Source organism: Nannospalax galili, unplaced genomic scaffold (genome assembly GCF_000622305.1).
Source record: "Nannospalax galili isolate Female #2095 unplaced genomic scaffold, S.galili_v1.0 scaffold359, whole genome shotgun sequence".
Taxonomy (NCBI): domain Eukaryota; kingdom Metazoa; phylum Chordata; class Mammalia; order Rodentia; family Spalacidae; genus Nannospalax; species Nannospalax galili.
The window spans coordinates 6,496,042-6,503,643 of NW_008347042.1; the positions used below are offsets into that span (position 1 = coordinate 6,496,042).

The 7,602-nt window shown below is 32.2% G+C and overlaps 1 protein-coding gene across 1 annotated transcript in view; it reads left to right on the plus strand.

Moving 5' to 3' along the window:
- Fstl5 (follistatin like 5) overlaps nt 1–7,602 on the plus strand; it is a 507,104-nt gene that overhangs the window by 410,263 nt on the left and 89,239 nt on the right. The gene's annotated exons all lie outside the window — the stretch shown is intronic.

The following is a 7,602-nucleotide window of genomic DNA, read 5'->3' on the forward strand; positions in this document are numbered from 1 at the left end:
TAAAAAAAATTTACGTTTTCTGAAACCTCTCTTTTCATTATGCTCATTACCTCTAATGGACTAAGGAAATGTTTTTGCCTTAAAAGAAATTGGATTCTTGCACACATCATAAAATTAGCATGATGAATTACCTTTGGACTTGTTTATGCTGTCCCCAAACAGAAAAATTATAATTGGAAGCTATTAAACAACCCTTAGTTACCAATACAGAACAAAACTAAATTTCATTTAGTCTTAAGAAAAGCAGTATATACTACAAAATTCTACAAGTAATATATATTATTAGATACTAAGAAGACAGAAAATGTGCCGACATTCAAAGAAACAGAAAACAACCTCTAGTACATATTGCCCTGATGATTTTTCACAGGGACTGCTAAGATACGTGTCTCTCAGAACAGAAAAGGAAGCTTAAACTAGCACCATGAGGTATGCATTATTGTTCAATAGGAATAATAACAGCATGTGTTTTACAGAGTTAATTTGAAGTGGAAATAAATTCATGAAGGTAAAGCATCTGCAGGAGATCTTTACACACAAAGCACTATGTACACCTGTTTTCCAGTTTTCTATAAAAATGTCTTAGAGACAGTGGATCCAAACAATCTTTTATTTTATAGGTAAATTTTGTCATCAATATGGGTTTTTTTTCTTTTTTTTTTTTTTTTTTTCTTTTGAGGCAGGGTCTCCCTGTAGCCCCAGCTGTCCTGGAATTTACTGTGTAGACCAGGCTGGCCTCAAATCACAAAGATCTGCCATCCTCTGCCTCCCAAGTGCTGGGATTAAAGGCGTGTGCCACCATGCCTGGCTTACCAATACAGGTTTTGAATTTATACTAGTCTTGATTCCTGTTAAAACAAAGAAAAGTACTAAGAAATACAAAGAAGGGTTTGTCATTAGGTCTTTGACAACTTTTCACATGAATCCATCCATTAATCCATTTGTCTGCACATCCAATCATTCATCTACTCATCTAATTAATATTCATGGGTCAATTACTACTGTAAGATATGTTGGGTATAAATAAGTGAATAGAATCTTTTCTAACACAAGACTCTGGTATTTACAAGAACACCAGTTCACAATAGATATGCAGTCTAGTGGTATAATTTCTATCATAAGAATGAACTGTGATTTCTTGAATTTGAATAGCTACTCAACTAGAAAATTCTTAGACTTTCAGGCTTATAGATTTATCGTTGAAATCCAATCTAATGGTCCCTAGGTATTGTGAAAACAAACTGTTGCATGTTCCACTTCGTTTGAATATATTTTGGGGCAGCTGAATTTTGACAAGGTTAGTTTTATTTTGATTCACACAGCAACATAGGCCCATGTAAATCATCAGCATTTAGTCTGAGAGTACCAGGACTCTTTGCCAGAAGTTTAAAATTAGATGTATGATAGGGAACTAATCAAGCTGCTATTTAAATTTAATTTTAGGTAGAGACCTACACTTACTGAATACATTATTTTCTATTAGCTATATTCAAAAGTGGGAAAAGCCAACATCATTTATTATTCATAGGATTCTACCTTCCGACAATGATGTCAAATTAAAAATTAATTGAAATTATGGATAATAAAATGACCAAATGCTATTCAATGATCACATAAATTGTATTATTTTCTAAGTGTTTATTATAACTATGAAATACAAGGAAGATGTAAAAGTCTCATGAAATACAAAACAGGTTATGTTCTGATACCACTGTGACTATGGAAAATATTCTAAAGTTTAGCACTTACAAAATTGGGTTTCAGTTCACATGGGTTCTCTATATGAACTTATTACTGAAATAATGATATTTTATGACTCCTTCATAACACTTCCTACTGAAAGATAATAATTATAAGCATTTTGTCACCATATATAAGTATTGCCATATTTTGAACATTGTATATGGAAATGTGTATTCTTGATTATTTTATTCTGGTTGTGAATTCTCAATATTTGCAACTTCATTCTGTTTTCATGTAGGTGGTGTTTGTGTTATATTTAATTTGCTGTTTAGATGAATTAAAGTAAATTATCTTTAACTAAGAAGTCAGTATTTGTATATTCATCTACTTATAATTATTTTTCACCTTCAGAGTTTGCACTCATGGCATTTTGTGGTCTTTTGTAGACACAGGCTAGCAAAGACTTTTCATCAGACTTGTATAGTCCAACTCATAATTTGATTTTTTTTGGTATTCTTTTCCTATTGGCCTCAAAGTTGTTGTTTTGAATTATGCTAAACATAGCTATTCCTAATTACAAGGCTGTGATGTGAAACTATATTTAGGCATGCATTGCAGTCTCGTAGGACATGTGCTTAATGTTAGCTCAAGAACAATATGTGTTGAATAAGGTACCTTCAACACACACACACACACACACACACACACACACACACACACACACACACTACGAGTTTGGTTCAGGTGACTAAATATTGCCTCCATAACCTTATAGGAACCTCATGTTCTGTTTCCCCTAAGAACAATAAACAATGCTTCAGTGCTCAGCAGTTCGATACTAATGATGAGGTTATAAAATTATTTCCACAATTATTTTAACTCTACATTAACTGATTATAACATTCATTACTGTAACAATTCTATAATTAATAGCCACTTAAAGTGCATTCAATTTGTGCTACTTTGAATAGTACCATTAACTATGTATTTGTGTGCTTTATTTTGGTGTACATGGGTATATACAGTTGTTTTGGGGCATAAAGGATTTGAAGTGTGTTTTAAAATTGGAGACATTGTTTCTAATCCTGTGTGTATGTGTTCGACTTTTATAAGTTAAACTTGAGATCGTTATATTGTTAGTAATTCTACAAACAGCATGTGTTTATATTCATTGTCAATTTCTATGAAAATATTTTCAGAATTCTAACTGTACTATATTGAATCCACCAGCAAAATTAAGAAGAAACTACTTTTGTGGTATTCTTTGTCATATTTCAACACTGATGATGATTTTGCTTCTTTTGTACAACTTTATTTTCAAGTGTTAAAAAAAATTTAAATTTCTTGAATAAAATAAAAATTGAAAAATGAAAAAAAAATCCTAAAATTAAAAGTTGAAATTCAAAATAAATGCTGTGTAGTGATAAATAACAGTAAAACATTAAGCAAAATAATAAAAAGAAGTTACAAATTCTAATAGTGCAGCAGAGAGGAGTGGGAAAGTATAACTCAAAAGTTAAGAAGTTAGCATTAACATCTGTGCATTACTAATTCCAGAAGGAGGTAGAAATAAAAGAAGAAAGTTAATTTTTAGGTCAAAAGGGGTAGAATTTTTATTAAAATGCATACTTTATATTATGTGCAATACATAGTCTAGTTTACTAAGTAGTTTATAAAATTCAGTATTATGAACCTTCAGATTTAGGAAGGAAAGTGAAACTCAATGGGAAAAGAAACTTGATTTTGAAATGTATCAGAGTGACAAAACCAACATCAAACAAATCCAGCTTGGACAGGCAGGTTAGCTGCTGCACAAAGGCAGAAAATGGAGATGAGGGATTGCAAGAGAGATGATGATGCCAGAGGAAACTTGGGAAAAAACTAAAGAGGTAGAAAAAGACTTTCTAATAGTTTACATCCACTGGAAGAGGTCCTAAAATCACAGTCTAGTTTGTTGTCTTTGTCAGATTTTCAGAAATATGCGTATTTCAATCACAAAATGAAGAAAAATAGAAAGTGGAACTGAAATTGTTTGCCTCATGAATTATGAAAATTATCTAAGCTAAAAATTTCATGTGATAATGAGCAAAGAAATGGGTATGCATATAATATATTAAAATTTAAGTGGAAAATATATTAATTTTAATAGGAAAAAAATCATTGATGCAAAATGCAATGAGAGTGTTTAAATGTTATACCAGGGTTGGTTAGATGAGTTAAATTAGTGCATTTGCTGCCAAACCTGATGATCTGAGTTCGATGCTCCAAGCCTACATTGTGGAAGGAATCTACCCTGAGAGCTGTTCTCTGACCTCCAAAGCTGAGCCACACCTTGCAAGTGTCCACACATTTAAAAAAATGTTTTAAAAATTAAATACAAAGTATTTTGGAAACACTCTATTATTTTTATATTATTTGGGAAAGGAAATACAAAATTATTTTCCATGCATATTACATACATGTTTATTAGTATTTCAAGTCTTTATATGCTGTTGTATCTTTAAAACTAAATGCAAAAATGTTGTCTGCTGTGTTTGATGGAAAGTTCAGTACCCTGGTTGTTGCCTTTCACACACACCTTTGAGTCTTGGGAATGGAAATGAATGCACAATCATCAGATGTTGAGAAAATAAAATTACCATAAAGTAATTTTGTAGGCAGTTGTAAGAGCAAATGTCATAATTTATCAAAATTTACTTTGGACTTTCTACAAAATTTGAAAGCAATACACATTAAAAACTCTATTTAAAATCTAATGTGCTTTAAGACCATTATTCTGACTTCAATTTCTAATTGTATCTTGTGTTTTTATTTAATTTAATAGAAAGAAACAATTAAAATATATTGATAAATGTTTTGGCCCTCACAATAGATAAAAACACACTGTTATTATACCAACCACTGCAAAATAATGGGGACAAGAATAAAAATGATTAGTTTTATGATATAGAAGATGAACTACAGAGAACAAATTATAATAGAATTAAGATGTTAGCTGCAATTTCCACACTGATCACAACCAATAAGGATGTAGAATACAGTCAAAGGGCTATTAGAATGAAATTTACATATTTCACTATCAAAGACGTTAGTAATGGAGGAAGCAAGGGGAGAACCCTGTAAGGCACATGGAAAACAAGTGGCAAAATAATAGCGGTATTTGCTTTCTTATCAATAATTAAGTATAAATAAATTAGGCTATTCCATCCAAACACAGAACAATTTGTAATAGAAATGTGACCTAACATCTTAACTTTAAAAATTTATTAAATGCATGAAAAGAGAGAAAGCAGATAATGAGAAACCACAATCCATTCAGTTAACTGATGATGGAGAAAACGGGTAACTCTGCAAGCACTGGCCTCAAGAGACTACGAGCATCACCTATGAGACATTTATATTACAAGAAGTTGTAAGAGTTACAGACATTCACACATCTAGTAACTGACCATTGAAATATAAAGATAAAATGGACAAAGTTGATGGTAAAAACAGACAGATACACAAAGTTAGTTGGTGATTTCACTACTCTACCATTCGTCATTACTAAACCAACAAGAAAAAAAGATTAATAAAGAAATCAAAGGCTGAGTTGAGAGGTCCCAGGAGTGGGAAAGAATACTTGCTGTGCAATGGACAGAAGAAGATAACTATTGCTTAGTGATCAGTCTGCCTGGGGGGAGAGGAAACATCCAGCTCCAAGTTCAGTAAGAGATTCTATCTAAGGCAGAGTGTGAGAGAGGCATACACTCTAATCCTTGTCTAGCCTCCACACATGGACAGAAACACACACAATAATAATAATAATAATAATAATAATAATAGTAATAATAATAATAAATTCTTTTTAAAAAAAGGATTGAGGAGCATTAATGAGCTATTTTTACTAAACATATACAGAATATTTCCTTCAATGTTCCTGACGCATTTCTTTGATTAGACCTTGTGTCAAGCCACAAATTGAATGTTAATAGACATATAAGGTATATATTATGCAAAGTGCCTTATTTGCATGCAACAGGATAGAATTAGAAATCATCATTTAAGCAAAACTGGAACATTAAAGACAATAAAACCCATGATAAAATATAATTTCTCCTATTAGAATGTTTATTATTATTATATGCTAATAAATGAAACACAGTGTTGACAAGAATGCACAGAGACCAAAAAAACTCATACAGTGCAGGCAGAAATGCAGTTGGAGAGCCACCAGGGAACCCAACAGAGTGGCTTCTCAAAATTAAAATGGAATTGTCACATGACACAGAATTCTAATTTTGCTTAGATGCCCACAAGTATTGAAGGGAGGATCTTGAATAAACACTTGTATGACATGATCAGGACAGCATGTTCACAATACTTAATATGTGGAATGAATATAGAGTCTGCCAGCAGATCAATGGATTGACACAATATGCCTTGTAAATAAGGTAAGGTGTGGTATGCTCTCTTACAAAAGAAGGAAATCATGATCCATCTTAAAATGTGGATGAACATTGATGTTATATATTGTTAAATAAGACAGTAACAATAAGAGAAGTAATGTCCGGTTCCATTTGTATGATTTGGAGATGCTATCTTTCCTCAACTGTGTGTTCTTAGCACCTTTGTCAAATACCAGGTGGCTGAAATTGCATGTACTCAAATTTGGGTTTTCTATTGTGATCATTGATCTATTTTTGTGGCAGTACCATGAGGTTTTTATGACTATAGCTCTGTAATATAATCTGAGATCTGGTATGGTGATCCTCACCAGCATTGTTCTTTCTGCCCAAGATTGCTTTGGCTATCCAGGGTCTTTTGTGATTCTCTATGAATTTTAGGATAATTTTTTTCTGGCTCTCTGAAGAAGGTCATGGCATTTTGATTGGCATTGCATTGAATCTATAAATTGTCTTTGGTAAAATAGTCATTTTCACAATATTGATACTACCAATCCATGGGCATGGTAGGTCTTTCCCTCTCCTAGTGTCTTCCTCTATCTCTTTATTTAGAGATTTGGAATTTTCTTTGCAGAGGTCTTTAATGTGTTTGGTTAGGATTATTCGTAATTATTTTTTTCTGAAGCTATTGCGAATGGAAGGGTTTCCTTGAATGCTTTATCCGATTGCCAGTTATTGATATATAGAAAGACTACTGATTTTTGTAAGTTGATTTTGTAACCTGCCACTTTACTGAAAGTATTAATCATTTAACCATTTTCTAGTGGATTCTTTGGGGATCTCCTATTTATAGTATAATCTGCAAATAGCAATAACTTGACCACCTCTTTTCTAATTTGTACTTCTTTAATTTCTGTCTCTTGCCTTATTATTCTTGCAAGAGTTTCAAGCACTACACTGAAAAGGAGTAAAGAGAGTGGACAGCTCTATCTGGTTCCTGATTTTAATGGGAATGCTTCCAGTTTTTCTCCATTTAGGATGATGTTGGCTATGGGTTAGTTGTATATAGTTTAATTGTGTTGAGGTACGCTTCCTCCAGACCAATTCCTTCTAAGGTATTAGAGTGATACTGGCTTCATAGAAAGAGTTTGAGGGTTCTCCCCATGTATCTATCTTTTTGAATAATTTAAGCAGTATTGATTGTAGATTTTTGTTGACCGTCTGGTAGAATTCTGCTGTGAATCCATACGGGTCTGTGCTTTTTTCAGTTGGGAGGTTTGGTATTACTGTTTCAATTTCCTTATTTGTTATGGGTCTGTTTAGTTTGTTGATCTCCTCTTCATTTAACTTTGGTGGCATCCATGATTTTAGAAATTCATTTTTTTTTTTTTTTTTTTTTTTTACATTTTCAAGTTTAATGGAGTATAGACTTTTAAAGTATTCACTTACAATGTTCTGGATTTTTTGTCACTACAGGTGATTTATTTTCCCCTTTCATCTCTGATTTTGTTGATTTGGATTTGCTCTTTCTTTC